The sequence below is a fragment of the Mustela nigripes genome, chromosome 3, assembly GCF_022355385.1.
Source record: "Mustela nigripes isolate SB6536 chromosome 3, MUSNIG.SB6536, whole genome shotgun sequence".
In the NCBI taxonomy this organism is placed as follows: Eukaryota; Metazoa; Chordata; class Mammalia; order Carnivora; family Mustelidae; genus Mustela; species Mustela nigripes.
In genome coordinates, this window is record NC_081559.1 from 104256217 (window position 1) to 104269741 (window position 13525).

The 13525-nt window shown below is 39.5% G+C and overlaps 1 long non-coding RNA gene across 1 annotated transcript in view; it reads left to right on the forward strand.

Moving 5' to 3' along the window:
* Positions 1–13525, forward strand: part of LOC132013972 (uncharacterized) — a 35578-nt gene that overhangs the window by 4273 nt on the left and 17780 nt on the right. The gene's annotated exons all lie outside the window — the stretch shown is intronic.

The window sequence follows — 13525 nt, forward strand, 5'->3', positions numbered from 1 at the left end:
TTCTGCAAGTGAGACAATGGGGGCTTGGGGAAAGTGCAAGCAGTGGAGTAGTAAGGTGTCTGGATGTATTCAGCCAAGATGGCACATAGGATTTGATAAATTGGTTGATACAGGGTGTAAGCAAAAGGGCAGTTAAGGGGACTCCCCAGTATTTTTTGAGCAGTTTAAAGAATGGAGCTGCCGTTTACTGAAATGGCAAAAACTGGGAGGAGCAGGATGGGAATGGGAAGCAATAAGAAATTCAGTTTGGGAGATGTTGAGTTTAAAATGTCTTTTAAGAGGCACCTGGGTGGCTTAGTTGGTTAAGTGTCCAACTCTTGAGCTCAGCTCAGGTCTTGATGTCAGGGCCATGAGTTTAAGCCCCTTATTGGACTCCACACTGGGTATGGAGCCTACTTCAAACAAACAAACAAACAATAAAATACCTATTAAATTAGCACATGGGAATATCAAGGCTGTTAGATATTGAATCTGGAGTTCAGAAGAAAGGTCTAGGCTGAATATGTAAATGTGGGAGACACAAGCACCTAGTATTAAAAGCCGTGACATGATCTAGATATTAAGTGTAGACAAAAATTTGAGAAAATTATCTAAAGACTGAGGCCTGGAGTACTCTAGCATTTAAGGACTGGGGTGGTAATGAAGCCAGCAAAGGAGACAGAAAGGTCAGCCACTGAAAAAAAGGAAATCAGGAAAGGAAGCAAGGAAGAGCAACCAAATCAATTGCTAATGGGCTATAATTAACTGTTGGCCATAGCAATGGAGGGATAAGGATGGAAGCCTGATTGGAATGGGTCCAAAAGAGAGTGGTAGGAACAGAATTGGAAAGGAGGAGGATAGGTAATTGGGCAGGGAGAAAGGGGAGGGAAGAAAAGTGGAGTGATAATTCAAGGGATAGGTAGGGTCAAGAGAATAATTTTTAAAATTATTTCATCCACAAATATTTTAGTATTTCTGAAAGATAAGATTCTCCGGGCGCCTGGGTGGCTCAGGCATTAAGTGTCTGCCTTTGGCTCAGGTCATGATCCTAGGGTCCTGGGATCAAGCCCCGCATTGGGCTCCCTGCTTAGTGGGAAGCCTGCTTCTCCCTCTCCCACCCCCACTGCTTGTGTTCCCTCTCTCACTGTGTCTGTCTCTGTCAAATAAGTAAATAAAATCTTAAAAAAAAAAAAAAAAAGATAAGATTCTCCCTTAAATGAATATACCTCAATACCACCATCATACCTAAGAAATTAATACCTAGTATCATGGTCTAACCCAGTCAATCTTCAATTTTCCCTGATCGTCTCATAATTTTTTGGCTACCAGGTTTACAGAGAGATAATTCATATACTATACCATTCATCCATTTAAAGTATATAATTCAACAGTCTAGTATATTCAAAGAGCTGTACAATCATCACTACAATCCATTTTGTTTTAAAGATTATTTTAGAGACACAGCATCAGCAGGAAGGGCAGAGGGAGAGAATCTGAAGCCGACTCCACTCTGAATAGGGAGTGGACACAGCGCTCGATCTCACAACCCTGAGATGAGGACCTGCGCCAAAACCAAGAGTTGGATGCTTAACAGACTGTGCCACACAGGCGCCCCTACAAACCATTTGGAAAAGCTTCATCAGCCCAAAAAAGAAACCCTGTACTTATTAGTCGTCACTACCCATTTTTCCTCAGTCCACCAGCCCAAGGCAACCACTAATTTATTTTTTTGTCGCTGTGGATTTTCCTGTCCCAGACATTTCATATACATAGAATCTTACAATATATGACCAGCTTCCTTCACTTAGCATGTTTTCAAGGTTCTTCTATATTGTAGCATGTGACAGTACTTCATTCTGTTTTATTGCCAAATAAAACTAAATGGAGGCAGCTGGTTGGGCTCAGTCAGTTAAGTGCCTTCAGCTCAGGTCACAGTCCTGGGATCCTGGGATGGGGTACCTGGTTGGCTCATTTGGTTAAGTGCCTTCAGCTAAGGTCATGATCCCAAGGTTCTGGGATTGAGCCCTGCAATCAGTTGAGCCTGCTTCTCCCTCTCCTCTCTGTTCATGCTCTCTCTTGGTATCTCTGTCTCTCTCTCAAATTTAAAAAAAAAAAAAAAAATCTCATTTATATGTAAATATACCACACTTTGTTTATCCTAGTTGATGGACATTGGGTTGTTCCAAACTACTTCCTGGCTGTTATGGATAATGCTACAATGGACATCTGTTACAAAACTTCATGTGGACATGTTTTTGGTTTTCTTGAGTATATAATTAGGTTTGGAGTTGCTGGGTCATATAATAACTGTATGTTTAACCTTTTTAGGAATGGCCAGACTCTTCCATTGTGAAGATTTCATTTTACATTCCTACCAACAGATTATGAGGGTTCTAGTGGAGATATCCTCACCAACACTTGTTATTATGTCTTTTTTATTATACCAGTCCTATTGGGTATATAGTGATACTTCATTGTGGCTTTGATTTGCACTTCCCTGGTGACTAATGACGTCAAGCATCTTTTTGGTGCATATTGGCCATCTCGTATATCTCATCTGAGAAATGTCTATTCCAATGCTTTGCCCACTTTTTAAATTGTATTGTTCTTTTTATTATTGAGCTGTAAAGGTTCTTTATATATTCTAGACTTAAGTTCCTCAGCAGATAGATGTTTTGCAAATATTATCTCATATCCCATGAGTTGTCTTTCCACTTTCTTGACGATACTTTCCAAAGCACAAAAGTTTGCCATTTTAGTGTCCAATTTACCTTCTTTTTCATTTGTTTCTGTGTGGTGGGTATCTTATCTGAGTAACCTTTGTGTAATCCTGTGTATTTGTAGAGTCTTATACTTTTGATTCCTACATTTAGGTCTTTGGTCCGTTTTAAGTTAATTTTTATATATGGTCTGAGGTAGGGGCCCAACTTCATTCTTTTACAGGCAGCTTTCTAATTATCTCACCACGGTTTGTTGGAAAGCCCATTCTTTCTCCATTGCATTGTCCTGGCACTCTTGTCCAAAACCAGTTGACTATAATAATGTATGGGTTTATTTTTGGACTCTAAATCTATTCTATCAATGTATGTGTGTCTTTTTATGCCAGTGCACACTGTTTCAATTACTATAACTTTGTAGTTTGTGAAATTGGGCAATGTGAGTCCTTCAACTTTTTCTTTTCCAGTTGTTTTGGCTATTTGGGATTCCTTGAATTTCCATATAAATTTTCCAGTCAGTTTGTCCATTATTGGGGGAAAAAATGCAGTTGTGATTTTGATGGGAATTTACTGAATCTGAAAATAAATTTGAAGACTATTGCCATTTTGGGGAATTTTTGGTTTTGGGGTTTTTTTTAAGATTTTATTTATTTTTTTGACAGAGAGAGAGAGAGGGTGTAAACAAGAACATAAGCGGGGGGAGTGGGAAAGGGAGAAGCAGGCTTCCTGCTGAGGCAGGGAGCCAGATGTGGGGCTGGATCCCAGGATCCTAGGATCATGACCTGAGCCAGAGGCAGAAGCCTAATGTCTGACCCACCCAGGCACCACCCGACTATTGCTGTTTTAATAATAATAAGTCTTTTGATTCATGGTCATGGAATGTCTTTCCATTCATTTAAATCATCTTAGCTGCTTACAATGCTTTGTAGAGTTTTCCTAGTGTAAGTTCTGCACTTCATACATTAAATCTATTCTTAAATATTTTCCTTCTGATGCTATTGTAAATGGAATGGTTTTTCTTTATTTCATTTTCAGATTACTCATTACAAGTGTATAGAAAAATAATTTTTGCATGTTGACCTTGTATCCTGCAACCTTGCCACACTCATTATTTTTTTAGTGGATTCCTGAGCATTTTCTAGATACAAAATCATGTCATTTACAAAGAGATTGTTTTTGCCTCTTCCTTTCCAGTCTGTATCTCTCTCATTAGATTTTCTCGGCTGATTTTTTTCCAGCTAGAACCTCTAGTAAAATGTTGAATTGAAATGGTGAGAGTGGATATGCTTGTCTTGTTCCTTAAGCATTCAGTCATTTGCCATTAAATGGCTGCGGAGTTTTTATATATGGCCTTTATCAGATTGAGAATATTTTCCTTTGGTCCTCGTTTGTTGACTGTTTTCTAATCATTAAAGGCTTTGGATTTTGCCAAATCTGTTTTCTTTGTCCGTTTTGATGATAATGTGACTTGTCCTTTATTAATATGTGTTACACATTAATTGGTTTTCAGATATCAAACCAACTTTCTGTTTCTGGGATAAATCCCACTTGTTAGTGGTGTTATAATCCTTTTTATGTGTTGCTGAATTTTTATTTGTTTCTGTATTGTTGGAAGACTTTTACATCTATATTCATAAGGGATATTAGTCTCTAATTTTCTAGTGATAGCTTTGTTTTTGGTATCAGAGTAATAGGGCCACACAGAATGAGTTCGGAAAATGCCCTCCTCTTCTGCTTTTGTTCTTGTTTTTTGTGTGGTTTTTTGGAAGAGTTTATGAAGTATTGACATTTATTGTTTTTTTTAATGTTTTATATAACTCCCCAGTGAGGGATGCCTAAGTAGCTCAATCGGCTGACTGCCTTTGGCTCGGGTCATGATCCCAGGGTCCTGGGATCATCTCCCGCATAGGGCTCCTTGCTTGGCAGGGAGTCGGCTTCTCCCTCTGCCTGCTCTGCCTACAACTGTCCCTGCCTGTGCTCTCTCTCTCTCTCTCTCTCTCTCTCTTTCTCTCTCTCCCTCTCTGACAAATAAATAAATAAATAAAACTTTAAAAAAAAAAATTCACCAGTGAAGCCATCAGGGCCCTGGCTTTTCTTCGTGAGTACTTTTTTTGGTTTTTTTTTTTTTTTTTTAAAGATTTTATTTATTTATTTATTTATTTGTCAGAGAGAGAAAGAGAGCACAGGCAGGCAGAGTGGTAGCAGAGGCAGAGGGAGAAGCAGGCTCCCTGCCAAGCAAGGAGCCAGATGTGGGACTCGATCCCAGGACACTGGGATCATGACCTGAGCTGAAGGCAGCTGCTTAACCAACTGAGCCACCCAGGCGTCCCTCTTCGTGAGTAGTTTTGTTTTATTTTGCTTTTTTTGTTCTTTTATTTTAAGATTTTATTTATTTATTTGACAGAGATCACAAGTAGGCAGAGATGCAAGCAGGGGGTGGAGGGAGCAGGCTTCCTGCTGATCAGAGAGCTCGATGCGAGGCGCTATCCTAGGATCCTGGGATCATGACCTGAGTCAAAGGCAGAGGCTTTAACCCACTGAGCCACCCAGGCGCCCCTGTCATTTGACTTTTTTTTTTTTTTTTAAAGATTTTATTTATTTATTCGACAGAGAGAGATCACAAGTAGGCAGAGAGGAAGGCAGAGAGAGAGGAGGAAGCAGGCTCCCTGCTGAGCAGAGAGCCCGATGCGGGACTCGATCCCAGGACCCTGAGATCATGACCTGAGCTGAAGGCAGCGGCTTAACCCACTGAGCCACCCAGGCGCCCTCATTTGACTTTTTTATTACAGTTTATGCAAATCAGGATCCAAATGCCAATTCACTGCATTTTAGTTAGTTATTTGTCTCTTAGGTCTCTTTAGATTCCCCCCATCTCATTTTTCCTTGATATTTATTAATTGCAGATATCTAATTATTTATTCTCTATATTTCCCACATTCTAGATGTTTCTGATTGTATTCCTGGGAGTCTCTAATATATTCTTCTACCCCCTACATGCCTGATAATACTGTATGGTGTATTCTGATTCAGGTTTAGGTTTTTTAGCAGAACTACTTAATACATCCATCAGGAGACACATAACTTCAAATTTTCTGTTTGTGAAGTTAGCAATAATTAGTGACCATTGCCTAAGTTTATTGTTATAGTGGAATAGTTCAATTGAAGGCAAAGTAAATAAAGCAGAGTAAGTGGGAGTACCCATCAATCCAGAGCATGTGAGACTCTAGCTAAACATCTTTACCAAGTTATCTTCCTCTTTGGGCCTCAATGTTCTTATCTACAGAATGGGGGCATAAAGGACCTCTAAGGTTTCTTGCTATTCTAATATACTCTATTCTAATATACTCTTGCTATTCTAATATACTCTACTATTAGAGTAGTATAGCTACTCTTGCTATTCTAATATACTCTAATAAACTCTAAACACTGAAGTAGTGAACTTAATCTCTAGCAGATATAATATGGGTGCATTAAAAGGATCCATCATGGGCACCTCGGTGGCACATTCGGTTAAGCGTCCAGCTCTTGATTTCAGCTCAGCTCATGGTATCAGGATTGTGGGATCAAGCCCTATGTCAGGCAACATGCTCAAGTGGGGAGTCTGCTAGAGATACTCTCTCGCTCTCGCTCTCACCTGCCTCCCCTCACCCCCGCACCTCCTAGCTCTCTCTCATTCTATCAAATAAGTATTGAAAAAATAATAATAATAAATAAAAAGGATCCATTAACATTGTATTTATTCTTCCCATCTCAGACTACTTGGGTTCATTTCAAAACCAGAGTTTGTCAATTATTAAATCCAATCATGTATGTAACAAAGTCAGTTAAAATCATTGTAAAAGCAGGGAGATTATGGCAGAAGTCTTGGTTCCTGGATTCTAGTTCTGGCTGTACCTATTCTCAGCTGGTCACATTCTCTCTCTTTATTCACAAAATAAAACATTATATTAGTGTTCTCTAAAGGCCTATTGGCTTTATGATTCTATGTCTTTTGGTGATTTTTCCCCATGTTTTTGAGGATGATATTTTTATTAATATTTTCAGCCCCTGTTTTTACCTGTTTTCTGATCATATTCTACTCAGCAACTGATTGACACGTACCTGCCCTAGGTTATCAGTTCATGTATGAGATGCATCTTTGGCATAGAAAACTTTCTCGAAGTAAATACATCAAAATATTAGCAAGTGAGTATCTGTGGGTGGTAAAATTGTTGGTCATTTTTAAAACTTGTGTCTATATTCATTTTATTTTATCAACATAATGTTTTTGTAATTTTTTAAGAGTCATTCTTAAAACATTTAATAACGTATTTTTGATAACATGTCCTAATGACCAAATCACCAAACTCTATAAGATTTCTTTCTCTTCCTATGGTTTCGTTAGGCAATATCTCCCACTTTAAGTTAGTCTAAATGCTTTAGTATTAGGGAGTTAAATTTTTTTTTTTTTTTAAAGATTTTATGTATTTATTTGACAGAGAGAGATCACAAGCAGACGGAGAAGCAGGCAGAGAGAGAGAGGAAGGGAAGCAGGCTCCCCGCTGAGCAGAGAGCCCGATGCGGGACTCGATCCCAGGACCCCGAGATCATGACCTGAGCCAAAGGCAGCAGCTTAATCCACTGAGCCACCCAGGCGCCCCAGGGAGTTAAATTTAATTAGATGGCTTTACTGAATGTTCAGTAATCTCAGTGAAAAAATATCTTATGACTACAGAAATTAAAATTCATGAAGAATAGCAGCAATGCATATTGTTATCATCCTTCATAGCCCATATGGAATCTGAATTTGTACTACTTGGGAAACTTTGTTAGAGAAGTGATATGTTACAGAAATATTTGGGCAGAGTCAGGGTGTGTCTTTTTTATGTGATGAAAACAGAAGATCAGAAACTAGTTTGCTAAATTGTGTTCATAACCACTCCCTCTCTCAGTACTTGACTTACCTAGTAAGTATCACCCACTGAAAGAAACAGGACAGGTGTCTGACTTACCTCTCAAGGGTTTCCTCACCTGGCAAGGTTTTATGCCACCCATATGCCCATCTTTAAACACCTTAGTGACAGTTACTGGAGAATGTGCCCTATAGCCATGCACTCACTGTGTGACCTAGACAAATCACTTAACCTAGTCACAAGCAGCAAGGTCACTTCATCTTTAATGAAAAGGATAGTTCCAGTTTGCAATATTGTCACAACTGGTGAAATTGACATTAGAAAAAATGCATTTCTTGTAACAAAGGCTGTATGAAAGTGACTGTTTTACCATCAGAACCATGACAAATCTGGGGTTCTGTGAATAGCTCTGATGCAGAACAAATGATTAAATAGCCCTTTAAACATTACATGTTGCCCAATATGTTATAATCCAGATCTGTTGAGGCTTATTGAAGACCATTCCTTACCCTTAGTAAGAACAAAGGGTAAAAGCCGAAAAGGAAATAACCTGACATATTTGTCAGTAACCTAACTGTTCGGGGATGTCAGCGCCCATCAGTGAGGAGTCTGAAGCAACTGGTCCATGCCAATTCACAGATGGACTCACCAATGGCCTGATCAACCCATCCAAATGCAGAGACCTTTGAAACCAAGTGAAGTACTTTTCTATTTTTACATTATCTAATAGCCTCTCCTTTACCAGAACTTGACCTGCCCCTGGGTAGACATAGCTAGAAAGATACAGTTTTTACACTCAAGGAAGTCAGTTTAGTAAGGAAAACAAATTACTATATAGTTACAACAGTGGTGGAACACAAAACACGAAAGGGGTTACTTAGCAGGTGTGGGTAGGTCAAGGAAAGCTGAGGAGGAATGAAGGGAATGCTCTTGAGCTAAACCAAACAAAACATTGAAACTCACCCTTATGACATTCAGTCTCAGAACCAGAATGATGATTTAGACTAGTTCCCATTTGGATAGTGTTGGGTTTTTTTGTTTTTTGGTTTTTTTTCTAATAATTTCAAGCAACTCTAAATCTTTCCATCTTAGCAAGGTCATTTAGAGTTTCATAGATAATATTTCCCCAAATGGGCATATTCTGACATGTGGGCCATCACATACACACGCATACTTCACAGTCATGCAGCAGAGTGAGAACAGAGCTCATTAGCTGGGCCAGAATATGTAAATGAAACTGCCCCACTATGTCTGCTTTAACAAAATAACAAATCCCTGCCTGTATTTGTTCACTTGTATTAAGGATAAAATAATTCCAGCTATGCATTGTAAATTGCAGAGTATGCCTGACTGTCATGCATGGGAATCTGTGCTCCTCCAGAATTGCACAATTGTGTTTCTTCTATTTTTGTTTTTGCCACATTAATTATATCATGTAGGACTTGAAATAAAGGTGGAGTCTGTCACTCTGCCAGCTTGCAGTTTAAAATTTAAATGGTGCATTAAGAAATCAGCAAATTTTTAAATTATTTATAAGATTTGTGTTTGCCATATTTCCTAGCTGGTGTTATTTATTTAGAGTTTCCTGTTCCTGGGTGAAATTCTCTTGCCTTCTGCTGTTTACAATAGCTTAAGTCCTATTTCTCCTTTCTGATCATCCTTATATTCATGCCCTATTTGCCAATTTTCTTTATTGCTTCAGCTAATTTCTAAACCAATCATAGCATCCACAATATTAGTTGTTTACAGTCACTAAACTAAGATGCCCAAACGTATTTGGATTTTCTTAATTCCCAAAATTTGCCTTTGCTCATGCATGAGTTATCTGTGTAACTCCCCTATGAATGTCTCTCTCTCGTGCATTTGGCTACACTGCGTTTCCCTGCGTCACCTACCGCACTGCACTGGCATTCTGAGTCATCTGGGATCAGGCACCCTCCCTGCTATTAACTGTGTAATATTTAAATTCCACTTACCAGTCTTCTTTTGAGTTCAAATACCACGTGAATTAAACTGACTGTAGTTGCTTTCAACCTGTAATTCTTGATTGTAACAGGTATTTGCCGACTCTTGAAGCTAACAGGTTTGACTAGAAGTTGACAGTTCTTACTCCCACAGAACTATATATTTTACATTTATATGAATTCAGAAGGTAAAATCATACCTTTCTTATCAGTCAGGACTTTTTGTTCATTGATAACACAGTATCTTACTTTAAACAAAAAGTATTTGAAAAAAAAAAAGTATTTGTACCTTACCTCAGAAAATAAATTAGATTCCTCTTAGTGCCAACCAAGGGGAAATTCAGAAAATTTTATGACAAAGAGACTACCAACCACTTCAAGGGATTTACCAGACAACTGCTGGTATAGATTACAAAGACAATGCTAATCTATACCTACATGAGAAGCCAGGACATTTGCCTCGTGGGAAGTGGGAAATTTGACTTTGTATTTTCAACTTGAACATATGAAAAATATAGCTTTCCTAAAAGTTGTCCAGGGATTTGAGATCACCAGGATTTATCCCTCCTGCTTGGTGGAAATGGTCGAGGAGAAGAATTACAGCAAGGGATGTCTTGACAAAGCCTCAAAATCTGCCTTAGGATCTTGGAAAGTTGGATCGAGAAAGTACCTTAGAGATCATTTCTTCCATCACACTTGTTTGTGAGAAAACTGAAGTCCACGGTAGTGAAGAGATTCACGTAAAGTCTGGCACTCCTGGTTAGTGACAAATTCAGAACTAGACCTGGATAATCCTGCCCCATTTTAGTAGTCTGAAAGCCAGCTGGCAAGGAAATTTGAACTCTCTAACAGAAGGTATCCTATATCCAGCTCCTGAACTCCCCCTTCTCTGAAAATTAGGCAAACAGGTTGGAATATTTTGAAAACACTGATTATAAAGTGGAAAGACATTTCTGTTCAGACTTGCTAACTGGAAGTAAATCTTTGGCTTCCCCAAGATGAAGGAAAGTCTTAGTCATGAGTTTAAAGTTAAAAACTGATTGTGTCACCAGCCTGAGAGCAAACAACATATTTTAGAAGCAGTATGATGAAATTAGAATGGAAGGAAAGAGTTAACAGAAACTTTTGAGAGCTATCTCACAACAGTATGAGTTATTTTGTATTTTTTTGTTTGCATTTAACAAAGTATCAGGCATACAAAAAAGAATACAGGGACACCAGGGTGGCTCAGTCAGTTAACCATCTCTGCCTTCAGCTCAGGTCATGATCTCAGTCAGAGTTCTAGAGTCCAGCCCCACATCTGGCTCCTTGCTCAGCATGGAGCCTGCTTCTCCCTCTGCCTGCTGCTCCCCATGCTTGTGCCCTCTCTCGCTCTCTCACTCTCTCTCTCTGCCAAATGAATAAATGAAATCTTAAAAAGAAAAAAAAAAAGAATAGAAACTGATGAATTTCTTGTGTTGCCCCACCTGACCCCATTTCCACCTCTCCCTTCTGAATTTGGACTTACAGTTTCATACCTGTTTTGTTTTTCCTATACATAAACATATACGTAAGTGATATTTAGTAGTGTAAGTGCTATCATACTGTATATATCTTTCTACAACTCACACCCTCCCCTTTCTATCTCAATACTATGCTTTTGGGATACGTCCTATGGAAAGAAGATAACTGGAGTGTTAACTTATTTTTAAGTACTCTGTATATTCCACTATATAAATGTTTTGACATTTATCTAATCTCCTATTAATGGACATCTAGTGAGTTTCCAGGGTTTTGATTTGTTTGCTGGGATTTTTTTGATCTATAGAAACATTTTTTTAAGATTTTATTTATTGGCGCGCCTGAGTGGCTCAGTGGATTAAAGCCTCTGCCTTCGGCTCAGGTCATGATCCCAGGGTCCTGGGATCGAGCCCTGCACCGGGCTCTCTGCTCAGCCGGGAGCCTGCTTCCTCCTCTCTCTCTGCCTGCCTCTGTCTACTTGTGATCTCTGTCAAATAAATAAATAAAATCTTTTTTAAAAAAATATAAAAGATTTTATTTATTTATTTGACAGAGATAGAGAGAGAGCACAATGGCAAAACAAGCAGATGGAGAGGGAGAAGTAGGCTCCCCGCTGGGCAGGGAGCTCGATGCAGGGCTCAATCCCAGGACCCTTGGATCATGACCCAAGCCAAAGGCAGACAATTAACCAACTGAACCACCCAGGTGCCCCGCTGTATAAACATTTTTATAAAACTATTGATGCTTGTATGTGTAAGTTTCTTAGTGACATTTCTGAGGTCTTGGCACATGCATATCTTCAGCTTGACAAAAAGATCTCAGAAATAACTAATAGAATATGAGAGTGTCTAGTACTAGCACTATATATTTTCAGAGTTTTAATTTTTTACTAATTTTTAAGAGTCTAAAGTGATATTTCCTTATGGTCTTAATTTGTTTTCCTGATTCCTCATGGGACTGGGTGTCTTTCCATGTTTTCACTGGCAATTTGGATCTCCTTTTCTCCCTGGGTCACATTTCAGATAAATGCTTTATTTTTTTATTATTGATTTTTAGGAAATTCTTCTATAGTCAGGATATAAATCTTTCATAGCTATATGCAACCAATATCTTCTCCCCATCTGGAATTTGATTTTTTACCTTTTTGTTACGGTGTCTTTTTTTTTTTTTAAGATCTTATTTATTTGTCAGAGAGAGAGAAAGAACACAATAAGGGGGAGCAGCAGACAGAGGGAAAAGCAGACTCCCCCATTGAGCAAGGAGCCTGATGCAGGGCTCTATCCCAGGACCCTGGGATCATGACCTGAGCTGAAGGGAGATGCTTAACTGACGGAGCCCCCAGGCACCCCATGTTATGATGTCTTTTTTTTTTTTTTTTAAGATTTTTTATTTTATTTATTTGACAGAGAGACATCACAAGTAGGCAGAGAGGCAGGCAGAGAGAGAGGAGGAAGCAGGCTCCCTGCAGAGCAGAGAGCCCAATGCGGAACTCGATCCCAGGACCCTGAAATCATGACCTGAGCCGAAGGCAGCGGCTTAACCCACTGAGCCACCCAGGCGCCCATGATGTCTTTTTATGATCAGGTTTATCAATCGTTTTTTCATTGATGAATGCTTATTATTTCTTCCTAAAAAAGAAAATATGTCCCCACTCCAAGGTAATAAGGATATTCTCTTATAGTTCATCTAGGTTTGGGTTTGTTTTTTTTTTGTTTTTTTTTTTTTTTTTTATTTGTCAGAGACGGAGAGAGAGCGAGCGAGCAAGGCAGACAGAGAGGCAGGCAGAGGCAGAGGGAGAAGCAGGCTCCCTGCTGAGCAAGGAGCCCGATGTGGGACTCGATCCCAGGACCCTGGGATCATGACCTGAGCCGAAGGCAGCTGCTTAACCAACTGAGCCACCCAGGCGTCCCCGTCTAGGTTTTTTTAGGTATAGGTTTTTTACAACCTTTAGGGCTTCTATACATAGAGAATTTACTTTTTGGTTGTGGTGTGAGGTAGGTAGTGAATTTTTTCCAAACTGACAACCAGTTGTTTTAAAACCTGTTATTGAAAATGCCATCCTGGAGCAGTGAGCCCGATGCTGGGCTTGACCCCAGGACTCTGAGATCATGACCTGAGCCAAAGGCAGAGGCTTTAAGCCACTGAGCCACCCAGATGGCCCACAGTCCCCACTTTTAAGAAACTTAGAAACTCAGGGCGCCTTGGGTGGCTCAGTGGGTTAAACGTCTGCCTTTGGCTCAGGTCATGATCTCAGGGTCCTGGGATCGAGCCCTTCATCAGACTCTCTGCTCAGCGGGGAGCCTGTTTCCCCCTCTCTCTCTGCCTGCCTCCCTGCCTCCTTGTGATCTCTCTCTCTCTCTCTCTGTCAAATAAGAAAATAAATAATTTGAAAATGCCATCCTTTTCCCAAAGGTGAGTAATGGCACTTTTGACATATATTTTAGATTCTCTTTTGGTTCTGTCAGGTTATTTT